The sequence below is a fragment of the Thalassophryne amazonica genome, chromosome 14, assembly GCF_902500255.1.
Source record: "Thalassophryne amazonica chromosome 14, fThaAma1.1, whole genome shotgun sequence".
Classification (NCBI taxonomy): domain Eukaryota; kingdom Metazoa; phylum Chordata; class Actinopteri; order Batrachoidiformes; family Batrachoididae; genus Thalassophryne; species Thalassophryne amazonica.
Genome location: NC_047116.1, coordinates 13117588 through 13138787, shown reverse-complemented (window position 1 = coordinate 13138787; position 21200 = coordinate 13117588). Strand labels below are relative to the sequence as shown.

The window sequence follows — 21200 nt, the reverse complement described above, 5'->3', positions numbered from 1 at the left end:
CTTTAAGAAAAAAATCCACAAAAGACATGCACTGAAGGGGAGAAATTTAGTTTTATTTTTTTAAATTATATTTCCTGAACACACGTTCTACTTGAAATTCGACTTATTTTATATAATTTGTTGTGAAGTGATAATTTTGTACTTTAAGAAAAAAAAAAATCCACAAAAGAAGTGCACTGAAGGGAGAAATTTTACTTGTATTTAATTTTTTATTGTCATTTCTGTACACACAAGAATTTGTTTTAATTTCTTCTCGAGTGATGATTTTGTGTAATTTATTTAAAATTCCAGACATGACAATGTATGGGGAAAGATAGTTTTGTTACTGTTCTATTGTTTCTGAACAAAAACTTTTATTATGATAATAAATTATTTTCTATATACCTATAAACTTTGACCAAATTCTCTCCTGGGTTTTAATTAATTAATAATACAAAGAAAAAAAAAAATCACAAAACACCTTAAAGTCATGAAAATTCATTCACATTTAGCAATCTGATGATGCACCCACCTTAATTATTAAAAAAATATCAGTATCAGTGATACTGGCTCTATATTTACTTGGTATTGGATGAACACCAAATCTTGCAGTATCACACATCAGTAGCAACAAATACCCATGAAAGGCATGCACCTCCCTCAAAAATACATGAATATGGTCAAAGATACAGTTTATGCTTATGGTGCCAAATGGCACTTGTCTGCATTTTAACACCACAATTTTTTATTTACACAACTTTAACCATATCACCACAAGAACCAGCATCTAATATTCATAAAAATGCACTGAATCAACAATCATTATTTACAGTTCTCCCAGAAGACGTTGCTGTTTTGGCCTAATGGGCTTGAATTAAGTGACTATAATGTCTTCAGCTGTGCTCTGACAGAATCAGTCAAAAAACAAAAAAACAACTGTGGATGTCCTGGTCAGTTCACAGCTTCTAATGTGTGCAGCTGAATGAACCTGAACAGCATATGAGAGTACTTATTCTAGTTAATATGAGTAGGAGCCAAACTGCTTTTCCACAAGACGAGGAGACCAGGACTCCAATCCAAGGCCACTGTGGGCAACGTTCACCGTGGATGTGAAGGTGCTTGTCAGTGTGAATATTTTAGCTGCACACATGGGTGGTGTCTAGAATGGTCTTCTTAAATACAATGAATTAATGATGCATAGACTCACTCCAGTTCAGCAGACCGCTGTCTGTGAAAGGCGATCGTTGGTTTCGTCTTTGACTCGTTGCTCTTCATAGAGTCAAAGCTGCATGAAGGAGGAGAGTCTGGTCTTCGCTGCAGAGTCCTGACCACGACAAAAATAGAGAACATGAGGAGTAGAGATGGGCCGCCACCTTCTAGCTCTATGTCCTACATTCTGCAGCATCCACATACAGCAGTAACACTATGGCACAGTAACAACACAACAGCCCTACATGTGTTGCAGAAACACAGGTAAAAGTGCGGATGTCACAAAAAATAATCTTCACCCTAATCCTTAATCTAGCTGTAAACCAAACAGTGAAAAGAAAAGTGGGAAATGTGACATCACTGTTTTCAAAAAGAATATATCATCCTCTTGATCCTGGATCTACAAGTAATATACATTATGTTCTGGATCAAATTAAAATCAAAATCCCTCATTTCTAGGACAGTATCCAAACTCCTCACCAAATTTCATGAATGTGTGTTCACAACTTTTTAAGTTAAATTTTACTATGTGCCAAACATTACTGTGGATCTGAGTTCTGGAATATCATCCAGATCACCTCCAAAATTTAATCGATGGAACATTATTTATCTGCTCATCAAATTTTGTTGAAATCTGTTCATTACCTTCTGAGTTATCATGCTAATAGACAAACTAACGGCGGTGAAAACATCATCTCCTTGGCGGAGGTAAATATGGGTCCAACTCAAACAGAATGTTTGACATTTACATCCCAAATGCAACGCATCTCTAAACTCTGCATTTTTCCTCAGCTAAAGGTGGTGGTTATATCCATACCCAGGTTCACATTATCATAAGCCATAACCACGCAACAATACCAAGAATAAGTATTTCTCAACAATTTGCTTTGCCAATGCTAGCATCATATGAAAAGACAGTGACGTACACTGGATGAGAAGACTGTGATCTTTGAAAAGCAAGTGGAAGCTCCTTGGACTGGTCGCTCTTCAGCGAGACACAGCTGGGTACAGGAGAGTCCGGTCTAAACAAGATGACAAACAACAATAATTGATAATAATGTAAATTGCCCATAAGTGCAGGGAGACAACTATAAGTTGATTTTTGGCTGTCAGCCCAACTTATTTCTGCCCAAAAATAAGATAACCTCTTAAATGAATAAGGAGTCAAGACCATATGAACAGCTTTTGTTGCCATCTAGTGGAACATGTAAGCATTTCAGGGCTTCTGGTATATTTCTTACTTGAAACCAAAAATTCAGTAAAAAACACATTTATAGATGTCATAAATGCATGATTTCTTGGCAGATGGAGCTTTGACCTCCCAGGATTAATGTGTACAAGAGCTTTATGGTTCTTGAATTTTAAGATACGAAAATTTGCCGGAAGGACGTTCCTGACAAGCACAACTTGAGAATAAACAAGAAGATGACACCATAATAAAAAAAATGTTTTGTTAATTTAAAACACACCATAATGTGATGACTGACTTGCTGTCAGAAAAATGTTTTTGAAAAATGGGAATAGTGACGCCGGGGGGGGGGGGGGGGCTGTGACAAAAGGATGCTCAGTCCAGTAGGAGGAATATTTTTCTCACCTCTGAGCTTTCGTCTGGTGTTCCTGCTCCCCGCATAGAACACTTGTAGAGGGATGGAGTGCCTCGTCTCTCTTCTCAAGCAGATCCATGTCGAAAATTAAACTGAGGATGCTTCAACACGTGTTCAGGCTGCAGTGAGGTGAGAAAATGACACTGAATAAACCCCAAAACTGCCAAAAACAAAGTTAAAATTAAAACATCTCTTGAAAGTTTTCTTACTGCTTGAATTCATGTCCACGTTGTGATGTGAAGTTTTCTACTTTTACCTGTGAAAGAAACAGAAAAAAAAATGCACAACTACTGTTCATGTTATTTTCTGTCCATGCTGTTTCCACATGAACCTTCAGTACAAAATTAGGTGTTACAAATGACATAAACTGCAGCATACTGATTCCAGGACACCCAGGGTGCCCCTTCCCACTACAGTGGCTTGCAAAAGTATTCAACCCCTTGGTATTTCATGCATTTTAATTTGTTTATGGCATTTCAAATACAAAAAGTAAATCAGGCTTCTCAATATAAAAATTTCTGAAATTATCTTCCTTTAACCCAAACTTAAAGTACATCTCTACAATTATATATAAATTAATTAAAAATGTAAAAGCCAAGATGATGGGTTGCATAAGTAATGGGTCCCTTTGGTATAATACTTGTAAATAATAAATTTTATTGCCAGTTTCCTTCAGACAAATCAGGGGATGGATACATGAACATTTCCAAGTCACTGAATATGTCTTGGACTTTATTTACATCAGTTATGAAGAAATACAAACAGTATAGCATTCTATGGTAAATCTGTGTGGAGTAGATTTTTCTCAAAAACTGAGTGACTGTGTAAGAAGGAGAAGAGTGAGGAAAGCCACCAAGCCACCCAGACAACCCAGAAGAAGTTATAGGCTTCTCTGGCTGTGATTGGAGAAATTGTGCACAATGCATGTTTTGCACTTTGTATCCCCAGTTATGCAGCTTCATGGTGAAGTACTATAGAAGAGGATTTTATTAAAAGAAGACCTGAAATTTCAGCTGCAATTTGCCAGAAGGTACATCTGAGATGCAAGCCTATAGATTTAATGTTTTGGTGAAAGAAAACCCTCCTTTGTACCACGAACAGGAACCCTGAACATGTGACGGCTACAGGGCTCTGGTGAAACAAGAAGTTCTCCACGATGGATCAAGTGAAAGAGGTGATGGCTTGTAACTCAACGGTTGTGAAGGTGGATGAACGTTGCAGCAGGTCCTCAGACCCTGATGGTCTGGGATTTCCCAACCATGGCACCAGGCTTAAGGATCTGTCAAGGACCCCGTGTTTGTTGGCGTTCAATGACACAATCACACAGGCATCTATGGATCGACTCCACTAAGAGACCATCTTCCTCACCACCGAGGGATTGCCACGGCGATCATTAGCTGCTTATTTCTGTTTTTTGAGATACTTCATATTTTAAATTAGTTTATGTTGATCGTGCTCATTAAATACATTTTTAAATACATAAACTATTCTATTCTATAAACAGGGATGAGAGTGACATGGAATAAAAACACTGAAAAAACCTGAAAAACTCTAAAAATTACAAATCTAATAAAAATATGTGGTTGAAAAACATATTTACCTGTATCTACCACAGTGTTACACTTCTTTAATTACTAGGGGAGCTACGACCACTACCTTTGCACCCCCCAGGACTAAACCAAACCAACTGTTTTAGGTTCCTTAGATGACCCCAAAACACACTCAGGATGTTCCCAAAAATAAAAACTGGCCTCAAGCCAGTTATCCAAGATGGTCTCCAAAATATGATGTTTTTTTTTCACTAAGACACATTTACACAGCATATAAACAACTTAAATATCACAGAGATTCAATGGGAAGACCATTGCAGGTGACAGCAAACTCATTTGTGCCTAAACTAAACTACTTATACTACTTATTCATGGGTTTAAGATTCAAAATGGCGTCCAAAATGGCCACCAATAGACCCTTATGATTAAAATAAATAGTAGGAACAAACAATAGACTTAATAATGACAGAAATCATTGGTGTTTTAGTGAAAAAAAAAATATTTTGGTGGCCATCTTGGATGCCATCTTAGATAATTGGATTGAGGCCAGTTTTTTATTTTGGGAACATCCTGATTGTGTTTTGGGGTCATCTAAAAAACCTAACAAATTTGGCTTGGTTTAGTCATGGGGGGGGTCCAAAGGTAGTGGTTGTAGCTCCCCTAGTAAATGAGTTGTCGCAGAGAAAATCATGCGGGGATGGCTGGATGACCGACTCAGATTTTGATGAAATTTTCACCATATACTCTTCAAGTAGACTGATTGGGAATGGCAAAGACAGTTTTTCCATCAGGCAAAATTTTACTTGAATTTTGCTCAGTTCAAAATTTGTGGTCAAAATGGCATCAGATTGTGTTACATTAAAACATAGTAAAAATGGCCAACTTTGACATATGGGTTCTCAGTTCTCGACAGGTAAATAGAAAAAGTGAGTGTGAGCCCTCATATGGTGTGCCAGTGACCTTCGTTCTGTGGCATATTTCCTTATATTTCTGTAACTGACACTTCCTATAGGTGAGCACTTTCAGGGCCAAATCTGGGTGAGCGGGAAATTTGAAATTTCTCATAAATCAGTCAATTTTCTGCTTATTTCAGCAAATAAGACATGCTTTTCCTATGTTTTCCAGTACGCAGAATCGATTTATGTGGTTGTTTTGGTGATTAGAGGTCAAGGTCATTCTCAAATTTTACAATTTTTCACATATCTTTTGTGCTTAACAGGACATTTTTGCAGCTGAAATGATAAAATTTAGTTTGTGACGACATCAATTGATAGAACATACTGTTAGTATAAAGTTAACTGCTCACATGCACAGTTTTAACTATCTTCTCTATATTTCAATGTAGAGACGGCAAGCATGGCCAAAAGTGGATCATTCTTAAAAATTGTCTGAAATTGTTCAGAACGTTTTATAGAGTGAAAAAATGTTATGGGTCCAAGTTTTTATGATTGTGCTTCACTCCTGGAAGGTTTAATGGAAATGGGTGATGGTCATCCAGCCAACTTTTGTTTTCCGCATGATTTTCTCTGAGACAGCTCATTAAGAAAGTTGTTAAAGGATTTTTTTATGACACAGATTTTAATCAACAATCAGAATGATTTTCTGTATTCTGAACCTATTCTGTTAACTCTTGTTACCTCCGCCAAGGAGGTTATGTTTTCGGTCACGTTTGTTTGTTTGTCTGTTTGTCAGCAGGATAACTCAAAAAGTTTTGAACGGATTTTGATGAAATTTTGTGGAGTGATTGGAAATGACAAGAGGAACAAGTGATTAAATTTTAGTGGTGATCCGGATCACGATCCGGATCTGATGCTAACGTGTTAGCATGTCTATGGCATCAATGTTAAAAGTTAGCATTAAGCAGTTGCAGCTGTCATCACGTTCGGGTGCATTTGTTTTCAAATTGGAATATTTCTTAAATTTATTTTTGTTGAAATTTTGTGGAGTGGTTGGAAATGACAAGAGGAACAAGTGATTCAATTTTAGTGGTGATCCGGATCCTGATCCGGATCCTGATTCTAATGCGTTAGCATGTCTATGGCATTTTCAATGTTTAAAGTTAGCATTAAGCAGTTGCAGCTGTCATCACATTCGGGTGCATTTGTTTTCAAATTGGAATATTTCTTAAATTAATTTTTGTTTATATATTAATAATCTAATGACTATCATATACAATTTTAGAGAAAGAGACAAAAAGAAATAGATCACTGTGCCAAGGAGGGAATCTCTTTAGGGTCAGTGACCCTATGGCCTTGTTTAGAGAAATGTTTCATAAATGTTAAAAAAATTCATATATTTGCAGTTTAGTTGAATAATAAATTGAATTTTGTCTCTTATTTGTTTTTGTCTATAAGCACATGCAATATCAGTATCAGTGCTCAGATGACAGTAGCTTCTGGGAAAGGTGCAAGTTGCAATAAACTGTGATGCCAAGCGCTAAGGATACATGCTATCCAGTCACAGCAGATGAAACTTTTTTTACTACTGAGCAAACATCATTGTTAGACTTTTTTAGGTTCAATGATTCCACGGTGTGTAGATGTTATGGCGTCACTGACCCTATGGCCTTGGCGGAGGTTTGCACTCTGAGTGCTTCTAGTGTTGTTTTTGTACCTTTTTTTTTAATGTATTTTATGTTTAATCTTAATGATTAGCTGGCTGTAAAAACAAGTGAAAGGTCTATTAGTTTTATCCTTATTTATTATTATTGTTATTTTAGAGGTTTTCGAGGTACCTTACCGTGGTAAAGAAGTGAGCCGCTCCCTGAAGTTTCACTTGTTGGTCTTTGAGTTTTTTCACATTCAATCACAATGAAACTGAAAGTCAACTCCCACAGTGTTGCCAAATCCTGGAAGAGTCAGCACAAGAAGCCAAACTAAATGATTGCATTAAAAACTTTTCCATTAGAGACTGATTGCATAAGAGCATTTTAACTGATGTTTCGGCTTTTTTTTTTTTTTTTTTTTACTAAAGAGGTTGCTGTGTGCTTATGTACAGTGCATCTGGAAAGTATTCACAGCGCTTCACTTTTGTCCACATTTTGTTATGTTACAGTCTTATTAGGGCAGTAGGGTGGTCCTTATCATGCAAACATTTGAAATTTAATGCTCTGACCCCGTGAATAGGCTCCAGTTGATTAGAAAACATGCTGTGTAAAATTTTGTTTGTATTCATTTTTATACAATAATAATTTTTGTAGCTCAAAAGCATTGAAATTTTCTTATTTTCATGCTATATAACACTATACAAATTAAATTTGAAACTCACCTGTGGAGACCAGCTTGGATTTCTAAATGAGGGCCAGGAACATTCATCAGGACTGGTGATATGTTCTTTCGGATGAGCTCGGATACCATTATGCTTTACGTATGGTGTTTATATAGCAGAAAATAGCAAAATTTCAATGCTTTTGAGCTAGCTCTAAAAATTATTTTCTGCAAACAAAATTTTACACAGCATGTTTTTTTGTTTGTTTGTTTGTTTTTTTTACATCAATTGGAAACTATTCAGGGGGTCAGAGTTTTAAATTTCAAAACTTTCCAAAACAAGGACCACCCTACGGTAGGGGTGTTGCCAAGTGGTTAGTGTGCTTGGTTTCCATGTGGAAGGTTGCATGCATACATTGCTGCATTCATCTTTCCCTCAATCCTGACTAGTCTCCCAGTTCCTGCTGCTGAAAAACATCCCCACAGCATGATGCTGCCACCACCATGCTTCACTGTAGGGATGGTGCCTGGTTTCCTCCAAACATGACGCCTGGCATTCACGCCAAAGAGTTCAATCTTTGTCTCATCAGACCAGAGAATTTTGTTTCTCATGGTCTGAGAGTCCTTCAGGTGCCTTTTGGCAAAATCCAGGTGGGCTGACATGTGCCTTTTACTAAGGAGTGGCTTCCATCTGGTCATTCTACCACACAGGACTGATTGGTGGATTACTGCAGAGATGGTTGTCCTTCTGGAAGGTTCTCCTCTCTCCACAGAAGAATGCTGGAGCTCTGACAGAGTGACCATCAGGTTCTTGGTCACCTCCCTGACTAAGGCCCTTCACCCTGACTGCTCAGTTTAGACGGGCAGCCAGCTCGAGGAAGAGTCCTGGTGGATCCAAACTTCTTCCATTTAAAGACGATGGAGGCCACTGTGCTCATTGGGACCTTCAAAGCAGAAGCAATGTTTCTGTACCCTTCCACAGATTTGTGCATCCAGACAATCCTGTCTCGGAGGTCTATAAACAATTTCTTTGACTTCATGCTTGGTTTGTGCTCTGGCATACACTGTCAACTGTGGGATATTATATGTAGACAGGAGTGTGTCTTTCCAAATCATGTCCAATCAACTGAATTTATCCCAGGTGGACTCCAGTTAAGCTATAGAAACATCACATCATTAGTGGATGTACCTGAGCTCAAGTTTGACCTTCATAGCAAAGACTGTGAATAAATTTCCAAAAGTCTTAAAAAAAAGCTTTTCCACATTGTCATTATGGGGTACCGTGTGTAGAATTTTGAGGGGAAAAATACATTTCATCCATTTTGGAATAAGGCTGTAACACAACAAAATGTGGAAAAAAAAATTGAAGTGTTGTGACTATTTTTAGGATGCACTGTGCAGTGAAACCATGAATCAACAAAAAATAATAATTTTACACCTCATTAGTTTTTCTCAAATTATATGCAGCGCTTTTTGTTGTACATACTCCATGCACTGTGTAATGACAATACATTGAATTTAACTGGACAGTAACTAATCAGTATTTAACTGACAGTAAACTGACAACAACATTATTGTTGTCAGTTTATAAATTTGATTTCTGTTTTTTCTCGTATACGTCATACTCTTGACTAAACCCCCAAATATGTGCCTCTAAATATACTGAAGCCTCCACAGAAACTCTTGCAGGTTGACCTGCCGTCATGCTGACTGACAGCTGAAGGGTTCTCTCTGGTGGTAAATACAAAGAACTGCATCTTATACCTTACAAATTAATTCTATCATTCAGCCTGTAATTGTTCTCAAATTCTCCACATTTGCATCTTGTCTTACCAAAAAGGTAGTTTTGTGATTATTTGTGATTAATAGTGAAATTTTAACTATTAGAGAAAAAATTACTCATAACCATCCCAAAGACGTATCGTTATCTTTGGCTGCTTTCAGTGATGCCGGTATTTGGTTAGACTCTTTCTCTCCGATTGTTCTGTCTGAGTTATTTTCATTAGTTACTTCATCCAAACCATCAACATGTTTATTAGACCCCATTCCTACCAGGCTGCTCAAGGAAGCCCTACCATTATTTAATGCTTCGATCTTAAATATGATCAATCTATCTTTATTAGTTGGCTATGTACCACAGGCTTTTAAAGTGGCAGTAATTAAACCATTACTTAAAAAGCCATCACTTGACCCAGCTATATTAGCTAATTATAGGCCAATCTCCAACCTTCCTTTTCTCTCAAAAATTCTTGAAAGGGTAGTTGTAAAACAGCTAACTGATCATCTGCAGAGGAATGGTCTATTTGAAGAGTTTCAGTCAGGTTTTAGAATTCATCATAGTACAGAAACAGCATTAGTGAAGGTTACAAATGATCTTCTTATGGCCTCAGACAGTGGACTCATCTCTGTGCTTGTTCTGTTAGACCTCAGTGCTGCTTTTGATACTGTTGACCATAAAATTTTATTACAGAGATTAGAGCATGCCATAGGTATTAAAGGCACTGCGCTGCGGTGGTTTGAATCATATTTGTCTAATAGATTACAATTTGTTCATGTAAATGGGGAATCTTCTTCACAGACTAAAGTTAATTATGGAGTTCCACAAGGTTCTGTGCTAGGACCAATTTTATTCACTTTATACATGCTTCCCTTAGGCAGTATTATTAGACGGTATTGCTTAAATTTTCATTGTTACGCAGATGATACCCAGCTTTATCTATCCATGAAGCCAGAGGACACACACCAATTAGCTAAACTGCAGGATTGTCTTACAGACATAAAGACATGGATGACCTCTAATTTCCTGCTTTTAAACTCAGATAAAACTGAAGTTATTGTACTTGGCCCCACAAATCTTAGAAACATGGTGTCTAACCAGATCCTTACTCTGGATGGCATTACCCTGACCTCTAGTAATAGTGTGAGAAATCTTGGAGTCATTTTGATCAGGATATGTCATTCAAAGCGCATATTAAACAAATATGTAGGACTGCTTTTTTGCATTTACGCAATATCTCTAAAATCAGAAAGGTCTTGTCTCAGAGTGATGCTGAAAAACTAATTCATGCACTTATTTCCTCTAGGCTGGACTATTGTAATTCATTATTATCAGGTTGTCCTAAAGTTCCCTGAAAAGCCTTCAGTTAATTCAAAATGCTGCAGCTAGAGTACTGACGGGGACTAGAAGGAGAGAGCATATCTCACCCATATTGGCCTCTCTTCATTGGCTTCCTGTTAATTCTAGAATAGAATTTAAAATTCTTCTTCTTACTTATAAGGTTTTGAATAATCAGGTCCCATCTTATCTTAGGGACCTCGTAGTACCATATCACCCCAATAGAGCGCTTCGCTCTCAGACTGCAGGCTTACTTGTAGTTCCTAGGGTTTGTAAGAGTAGAATGGGAGGCAGAGCCTTCAGCTTTCAGGCTCCTCTCCTGTGGAACCAGCTCCCAATTCAGATCAGGGAAACAGACACCCTCTCTACTTTTAAGATTAGGCTTAAAACTTTCCTTTTTGCTAAAGCTTATAGTTAGGGCTGGATCAGGTGACCCTGAACCATCCCTTAGTTATGCTGCTATAGACGTAGACTGCTGGGGGGTTCCCATGATGCACTGTTTCTTTCTCTTTTTGCTCTGTATGCACCACTCTGCATTTAATCATTAGTAATCGATCTCTGCTCCCCTCCACAGCATGTCTTTTTCCTGGTTCTCTCCCTCAGCCCCAACCAGTCCCAGCAGAAGACTGCCCCTCCCTGAGCCTGGTTCTGCTGGAGGTTTCTTCCTGTTAAAAGGGAGTTTTTCCTTCCCACTGTAGCCAAGTGCTTGCTCACAGGGGGTCGTTTTGACCGTTGGGGTTTTAGATAATTATTGTATGGCCTTGCCTTACAATATAAAGCGCCTTGGGGCAACTGTTTGTTGTGATTTGGCGCTATATAAAAAAATTGATTGATTGATTGATTATTAAACATGTGATATTGTTATTATTGCTGTTTGTGTTTACGAATTAACATGAATCTTGTAAGCAACTGAAATTTGCTTTTAATTCCATATTGAACTGTCATATTTACAGAAGTAAATAATCGTGTCTCCACATTACCCACCAAGAAATTAAAAAAGAAAGAAAGCCGTTGACTTCACTCTGTTTTTGAGACACATGGTGTCCTACCTTAGATTGTTGAGAAGCTTTTGCAGAATATAAGATACATGATTCAAAGATTTAACTCAGAAACTCCAGAAATTCTCATTGAGGACTCATGGAAAGACATCTTTGTCAAAGTCACACAGCAAACTATCAGGGAGACAAAAGAAGCTGCAAACTGTCGACACAAAGAGGAAGTGGAAGTGTTGCAATCCTACAAGTTTTAACACACAACCAGGACATTTCTTGGTATGTTAAAAATATAACGCAATGCTAAAATACCCTTGACTGTATGAGCATAAACACAGGAAACAGAATGTGACCTTTTGACCACTTAAAATCGGTCAGTGTTAGCCACCTTTCAACTTGTCCAAGGTCTGGGACCCAAGAATGTTCCCTGTGAATTTAAAGACTGTTGAAAAATGTATTATTCTATACTGAAGAAAGCTAAAAAAAAATAACCTAATTGCAGACATAATGTTTTGGACAAGAATAAGATTGGCTGAAAGTTTCCTGATTCCAGGTAAGAAGTTGAAAATGTATATATGTATGTATGTACAGTGGGGTAAAAAAAGTATTTAGTCAGTCCCTGATTGCGCAAGTTCTACTACTTAGAAAGATGAGAGAGGTCTGTAATTTTCATCATAGGTACACTTCAACTGTGAGAGACAAAATGAGAAAAAAAAAAAAATCAAAATCACATTGTAGGATTTTAAAGAATTTATTTGTAAATTATGGTGGAAAATAAGTATTTGGTCAATAACAAAAGTTCAACTCAATACTTTGTAACCAGTGGCAGATGCTAGTCTTTCAAGGAGGGGAAGCTCAATTTTGGCCTACATCATAAAATGTGTTGGTTTATTTATACGTAAATTCTTCGTAAACCCTGTCGTACCAACAAGGCGTCTTTTCCAGGGACTTGTCTAGTGTCCTCTCAATGGCCAGCAGAGCTAGGCTGCTTAAACGGCCTTGGCCCATGGTGTTGCGGGTGTAAGACTTGAGCCGCTTTAAACAGGAGAAGCTCCTCTCTACACCTGCAGATGTAGCTCCAATCGTTGCCACTAATGACAATAGTTTGTACACCTGAGGCATTGCACTGTCCAACTCCATGTCTTTCAGAAACAGCAAGAAATCACATAGCTTTCCCCTGTTGCCCTGCAAGTCCTGGTTTGAATATAGGACTTGAAGTTCAGACCTCAGTCTCCCTGAATCAAAGAACTGGCCAAAACTTTTCAGGACACTCTGAAATGCCTCCTCTGGAAGCACTTGTCTCATCTCATCAAATTTCCCTGGATTGACCAATTCCAAGAAGCGCAGACTTTCAAAATTTGCAAAACGCCGAGGTAGCTGCTCTGTGAGATTGTCTAGGATGGCCATGTACAGATTTCTGTAGCGCTCCTTGGGATCCTGTAGTTGTGACAGATGACGTTTTCTCATGGGCTCAGTTTGTGGGTCTGATGTGAGATCTGCTGCTTTGGCATAAACAGCTTGGAAAGCCCCCTCTGACCTCTTCTCTGACAAAAGCAAGAAGAGACTCAATTCTTTTCTTGCAGTACAGAACATCCATAGCTCTCTGCTGGACAATATCAAACACCACATCAGTCTCAGAGAAGATTTGTTCATATGTGTACAACATGAACACAAACTCAAAATCCTCCAGTTTCATCAGAAGGCCTTTGGCACAGTCTAATGTGTCATCATCCATGGACTTATCTGCAATGATCATCTCAAAAGTGTGCAGGAGGGCATCATAAATGTTTGCCACAGTGCTCACTATCCATGATGTGAAATTCCATCGAGTAAGAGTATTTCTGGGCAACCTTGAGCAGCCTGCAGACTCAAGAAAAGACATCCTCTTTGTGGATTTTGAGAAAAATGTGGCAAACCCAGAGAGTGATGCAAAAAATATTCTGCACTCAGATAAGCATTTAGCCCCCTGAGACAGAACCAGATTCAGTCTGTGTGCATAGCAATGCACAAACATTGGACTGGGGGCTGTTGCTTTAACTTTGGCCTGCAAACCATTGAGAGCTGAAGCCATGACAGCAGCCCCATCATAGGTTTGCGCCACAAGTTTCTCCCTGAAATTGTAGCCCCGCATGTTCTCATTCAAGACTTCAAAAACAGACTGAGCATCTCTTCCCCCAGAAACATCAAAAAATCCAATAAAGCGCTCCTGAATTTTACCTGCCCTATCCACATAGCGAACAATGACAGAGAGTTGAGCATGCTATATCAGTTGTTTCATCCACCTGCCATGCAAAAAAGGGAGCAGCCTGGATTTCATCCTTAATCTTATCAGAAACAGTGGCTGAAAGAGCAGAGATCAAGTCATTTTGGATTGGATGGGACATACCAGAAAACACAGCTGATGACTGGAATTGTGTGGCCAGGACAGAGTCATATTTAACTAATGTTTCATTAAACTCCATGTAATTCCCCTTGTTGGATGATTCAACACTCTCATCATGCCCCCTAAATGACAGCTCCTGAGGGCCAAGCAAGGAAGTCACATCAATAAGGCGGTTTAGGAAAGCTCTGTTTTGTTTAACTGCTTCATTATGTTTTGCCACTTGAATGCCAGCGCCTTCATTGATTGCATGCTCAACCCTGACTCTGCCCAGGCAACTTAACCTTGCACATGCACTCACGTGTTCATTGCTTTTTTCATGTCTTTTGTATGCCCTGTCAAAGTTGGACAGATCCCCAAAACCTACTTTTGACCAGACAACACATCCCTGAGATGGTTTCATCAAGAGGCATGGCCAACAGTACATTTTATTTGTTACAGCACTTCCAGTCAGCCAGCTCACTTTGTCATACCAGGACAGCTGAAAAGACCTGTTACTTTTCCCCACCTTTTGCACCAAATTAATCTGAGGAGTTGATCTGCCCTGCTGTTTAACTCTAAGTTTTTCTTCGTAAGGAAGACTATCAAATGGCTTCGCCAAATCCGGTCCACAACATTCAAATTGTCTGCCATTATGTGCAGCTTGCTACCTAGCTAGCTCGCTAGTTAGCTGGGACTGGCGCGAGGCTAGTGTGAAGTGTGTCCGCCTGTGAGTGCTTTGTGACGGTGGAGGAGCTCAGCAGCACCCGCTGCTCGGTAGCGACAGAAACTGTGATAGAAGTCAGAAAGAGTGACAGAAGTCAGTCTCCAAACACAAGCAGCTACAAAAAAAACAAAAAAAAAAAAACACCAGAAATAGAAGCTCGATTTGTCGCTAGTCATTTTTAACAAAGAAAATGCCGCTAAGAGGATTAGGAAAGTCTCCGGTTCAACTCAGAACAGAATGAAAATTAAAAAATGCTCCCACGGATGTTTACACCAAAAGATCGCTGATTCGCTCATTTTGCTGTCAATCAAAAAGGGATTCAGCCTCAGACAGATCATCCAATCATCATGCAGAAGCTGAGCGTCCGGGCCAGCCGAGGCCGGCCCACTGCCCCATAGACCCCCAGAGACGCTGAGCGTCCGATGGGCGGGACAAAGCCCAGCATTTATCCAATGACTTGTCTCGTTTCACTGCACTCTTTGCTTCGCTATTGAACTCTGTTTAAAGCACTGTGAAGCTGCGGGAATGAGTGAGAGGAAAGCCGCGTCGTTACCAGTGATAATAAGCTGATTCTGAACAAAAGTTGAGCGCGTTGTAGCGCATATTTAGTCAATGACATGTACACACAACAGTATATATTTGATCACTTATTTTTTGACATTTTAGGGGAAGCTGAGCTTCACTTGCAGTCTTAGAGCAATTGCCTCTGTTTGTAACATAATCTTTGTTGGCAATGACAGAGGTTTGCACACACTGTAGCTGGTATTTGGGCCCATAACCTCCATGCAGATCTCCTCTAGAGCAGTGAGGTTTTGGGGCTGTCGCTGGGCAACATGGACTTTCAACTCCCTCCACAAATTATCTATGGGGTTGAGGTCTGGAGACTGGCTCGGCCACTCCAGGACCTTGAAATGCTTTTTACGGAGCCACTCCTACTGTTATGTGTCGGACGCGGTCGGAGCACTGAACCAGCGTTTGACAGGACCCAGCACGAAATAAGCAGAGCACGGTTCAAAAGATAACAGAATTTAATAATTATAATAAGTGCAGTGATAAACAACCAAAAATGTCCGCGGTCTGGTGAGGTGAAAACACGGCGCGCTCTCAGCAGCGCAAACGCAGCGCAGTTCGGACCCAGGGACCCCGCCGACACCCCCCCAGGTGGCCGCGACAAACCGAGTCTGTGAAGAAAGAAAACATGAGGTGAGTCCAACACTCTCCACTCAGAGAGACACAACTCAAAAGGGTGCACACAATCAGCAAACACTTCCTGGCTTAAATATATATCAGCTTCTCACCCTGCAGGCACGGAACAACTCAGTTCAAATCTCCACTGCAGCAGAAGCTGATTAGACAATTAGCATAACATGACAGCTCACTAACACAAGGTGTGAGGGACACCAAATCCACTGTCATTACTTCATAAAAGTCACCAAAACCAAATTACCTCAGGAAGTGTGCTGAAGAGCGTGAGACCTCACCCAATCCTCCTTCACAGACTGTGGCGTCAAACCTGGAGCGGTCTCTGCGTCCGTAATGGTGAGATTGTTCTCCTGACGTCGATCTCACACGTCTGCTCCCAAGGTCGAGTCTCTGGCAATCACACACTGTGCATTCAAGGTTTAAGTGCAGCAATCTCTGATCAAGACAGACACACCACAGCTGTGAGCCCTGATGACCTGCACGTGAAAACAAGCCTCAGGTGTTCAGGGTGAGGTCCTAATGCTCAGCCACTCAGTCCTGAATGCATACCACCTGGTGGGAAAAACAGAAACCAAGCCAGCCAAACACCCCAGCACACAACACCTTCGTTGCCTGAGCGGTGTGTTTGGGATCATTGTCATGCTGGAAGATCCAGCCACGTTGCATCTTCAATGCTCTCACTGATGGAAGGAGGCTTTGGCTTAAAATCTCACGATACATGGCCCCGTTCATTCTTCCCTTAACATAGATCAGTCGTCCCGTCCCCTTTGCAGAAAAACAGCCCCAAAGCATGATGTTTCCACCCCCATGCTTCACAGTAGATATGGTGTTCTTGGGATACAACTCATCATTCTTCTTCCTCCAAACACGATAAGTTGAATTTTTACCTAAAGGTTCTATTTTGGTTTCATCTGACCACATGATATTCTCCCAATCCTCTTCTGGATCATCCATATGCTCTCTGGCAAACTTCAGACAGGCCTGGACATGTACTGGCTTAAGCAGGGGGACACGCCTGGCACTGCAGGATTTGAGTCCCTCTCTGTGTAGTGTGTAGCCTTTGTTACTTTGGTCCCAGCTCTCTGCAGGTCCTTCATCAGGTTCCTCCGTGTAGTTCTGGGATTTTTGCTCACCATTCTCATGACCATTTTGACCCCACGGGATGACATCTTGCGTAGAACCCCAGATTAAGGGAGATTATCAATGGTCTTGTATGTCTTCCATTTTCTTACAATTACTCCCACAGTTGATTTATTCACACCAACCTGCTTGACTATTGTAGATTCACTCCTCCAGCCTGGTGCACATCTACAATTTTCTTCCTGGTGTCCTTCGACAGCTCTTTGGCTTTAGCCATGGTTGAATTTGGAGTCTGACTGTTTGAGGCTGTGGATAGGTGTCTTTTATAGAGATAACGAGTTCCAACAGATGCCATAAATACAGGTAACAGGTGGAGGACAGAAGAGCTTCTGAAGAAGTTACAGGTCTGTGAGAGCCAGAAATCTTGCTTGTTTGTGGGCGACCAAATACTTATTTTCCACCATAATTTACAAATAAATTCTTTAAAAATCCTACAATGTGATTTCCTAGATTCTCTCTTCTCATTTTGTCTCTCATAGTTGAAGTGTACCAATGATGAAAATTACAGACCTCTCTCATCTTTCTAAGTAGGAGAACTTGCACAATCAGGGACTGACCAAATACTTTTTGGCCCCACTGTATGTATGTGTGTGTGTGTGTGTGTGTGTGTGTGTGTGTGTGTGTGTGTGTGTGGTGTGTGTGTGTGTGTGTGTGTGTGTGTGTGTGTGTGTGTCTTTGGTTTTTCATTTATCTTTGATGTCTTTTTAGTAGAATGCAATGGGCCCCAAACCTGGGGTCTAAAGTTGCACCCTAGGCTCTATAGTTATCCTAACCAGATCTGACATTGTATCCGAGGGCTCTCTTCAAGATGGTGATCGTTCCCTTAATTGCAGACAACTGCACCTCATGTGCACTTGGGTGGCCGGGGATTGCCTCAAGGTATTTCTTCAGGTTCTTCATCAGGCCTGTTGCTCCCACCACAACTGGGATGATATCGATGTCTTTCAATGTATGTGTATGTATGTATGTATGTATGTGTGTGTATGTATGTGTATATATGTGTGTATGTATGTATGTATGTGTGTGTGTGTGTGTGTGTGTGTGTGTGTGTGTGTGTGTGTGTGTGTGTGTGTGTGTGTGTGTGTGTGTGTGTGTGTGTGTGTGTGTGTGTGTGTGTGTGTGTGTGTGTGTATGTATGTACTGTATGTATGGTTGAAAGTGATTTTTGAGAAGTTGGTTTATCAAACTGTATGTTTAAAGGAAGTATCTGCAAACCACATTTAGATCCTGATGAAGTTATAAATTCAGTGAATTCTTTCAGCAAATTTTATGGAAATCAGTTGAAATGGAGAATTTGATTTAAAATATCAAGAAATTCCCTGATTACATGTTAAAACAGCAGTTGTCCAGAAAAGTGCTTCATCATCAAATTTCAAAATGTTTTGAAATCTGAAGGTTAAGGTGGTCATTTTGATTTTTGAGAGTAGCTCACTTGAATTTGTTGTGTCAGAAAACATGAGATTAGACAACAGCATTTTTTGACTGGATAATCTTAACAGTAAAGCCTGACATACTGTATACGAGTATACTGTATACTGTATATATCGTATATCAGCTGACCCAAGATAACTGCTGATATGAACCTTTAACAAACATATCAGCAATTTTTTGCCAATATGAAATCTTTAGTTTTACCAATGCAGAAAAACACTTATTGTTAGACGTGGTATCATTACATAGAGTGTTTATAATGCTGCCAAGGCATGGCTGGGACCCCCTCACCCTTTGGTCACATTAGTTACAAGAGACAGTGACAAAGAGACCAGCTGCCATTCATTTTCAGTTCATTACCTTTAATGGACTGGGATCCAATCCTGGGAGAGTTGTAGGTTTTCATCCACTTCACCTTGTAAAATCTGGGGATAAGCACCAATGGCCCTCAAGTCATGTCTGGGAGCATGCCCTGGTGCTGCACTTCACTGCATCCACGACACCACGACCTTGGGTCATAAATAACAACTACCCAGGCAGACAACTGGCCCATTCCCATATCCCAAAGGTAACTATCTATCTGCCACAGCCAGGTGAAACATGGGCGTCCCTGTGGACTTCTCCAGCCACTGTGGTCCTCAACACTCAGGCAGCTGTGTACTGTAGTGAAATGGGCTACATGGCCAAAAAATATCAAAGCTGACATTCCCTCATAATTCAAGTGATCCTCCTCATCTTACTCTTTCATAGTAAACACTTGTTTGATACAAAGCCTTTCTAGCAGTATCCAAGGATCCTTCCAAGAGAGTTAGTAACAAAGACATCTAGTTGTCACCTTAGGTCCCTGGTTACCATCCAAGTCTCACAATCACAACCAAACACTTCTGTCCAGCAACCTCACAACTCCATAAGCTTTTCCTAGGCACCTCTCAATTTCAAAGGCTGAGGACTTAGAGATATGTATATCACTGCCAAGATAACTGAATGTCTCAACAAGTTCTACACTTTCACCAAATGCAGATACATTTCTGATGGCCAAGTCCAATAAGTCATTAAAAGCCAACATCTTAGTCTTGATCCAGGACAATTTCTAACCCAGACACTCTGAGCCCTCAGTCAGCTTCTAAAGTACTGCAATCAGGGGGTCCATTGATTCCACTATCACAACATCGTCCGCAAAGTAAGTAAACTTTTCCTTGACAACAAAAGCACCCAAGTCACTGGTTTCCACAACCCAACACCCTGTCAATGCAAGCACTGAGCAGTGGAGGAGCCAAATCAAAATGTCCAGAGAGTTTGTGGGACCCCCCAAGAAGAAGTTACTAGACATTATAGCCAGCTTATACACAGAAGGCCTACTGTCCATAGATAGGACTTATTTCTTCTATTAAGGTCTTGAATCCAGACAATCCCTGGGCAATCAGTTTACAAATTTAAAACAATGTTGATGCAAAGTCGATGAAGACTTTTCATTAAATTTACCATGAAACACAATGGATCGGTATGCACAATAATATTGCATAATTTATATATAAAGTGTAAATATCATGTTAATTTGGCTATTTTTTATTTTTTTTGATAAACTGTGCTTGTACATACGAGGTCTGTGATAAAAGTATCCGACCTTATTATTTTTTCAAAAACCATATGGATTTGAATCACGTGTGATTACATCAGACATGCTTGAACCCTCGTGGGCATGCGAGAGTTTTTTCACGCCTGTCGGTTACGTCATTCACCTGTGGGCAGTCTTTGAGTGAGGAGTGGCCCACCCTCTTGTCGTTTTTTCATTGTTTAGGAATGGTGTGGCACCTTGGGCATGTTATTAGTTCAAATTGTTCAAATTATGTCCAGAATGATTTCTTTATTAGTGCTTGCAATTAACTTGGTCCTCCCACCCTAATTTTTCTCATTAATATAGTTTAAAATGCTTGTAGACTCACCTGTTTTACCCATTTGCGCCAGAGGGTGGCAGTATTGGCTTTGTAATGAAGCTGACTGGCGCTATAATCCTGTTGTAGCAGGAAGCAAGCTCAGTCATTAAGCAGAAGACGGTCAAGATAGCAGCACAGAAAGCCGATACTCACTGAAGGCTGCTTCTATTTTCTGTTTTACAGTTTTACCTTGTGAACCGTACAATAAAGTCACTGGCACCCCAGGTGGGACGTCGTCGTCATTGTACGAGTGTAACAATGGCTCAGAGACTGCTGCTTTGTTTGATAAAAATTTTTTCAAAAACTGTAAGGCACAACTGAGTGGACACCATTCGATAAATTCAGATGGTTTTCGGTAAAAATTTTAACGGCTGATGAGAGATTTTGGCGCAGATCGCTGTCAGGCGCCGTGGGCCGTCCTTACGGCGATCTGCGCTTCGAAGTGTCGTCGTCTCGCTGTTTCAAGTTGAAAACTTCCACATTTCAGGCTCTGTTGACCCAGTAAGTCGTCAGAGAACTTTCAGAAGAAGTCGGCATGAGGAGTTTATTCGGACATTCCATTGTTAACGGACATTTTGTAATGAAAGAACATGCGGGCAGAGTCGCGTGTCGGGGGGTCGCGACAGGAAAAAACACCTCCGTTGGAAACCTTAACTGGCAAGTTGGAACATGCCCAAGCTGTTAAACAATTTCTCAGTTAGTCACTTGTTGAAAGCCATCAAAGGCCGCCTGAATTTTACAAATGGTTTTC

General features: G+C 40.1%; 1 pseudogene; it reads right to left on the bottom strand.

Moving 5' to 3' along the window:
• LOC117524948 overlaps window positions 1–7138 on the bottom strand; it is a 35739-nt pseudogene extending 28601 nt beyond the window's left edge.
• Between the last annotated feature and the right edge of the window lie 14062 nt (window positions 7139–21200).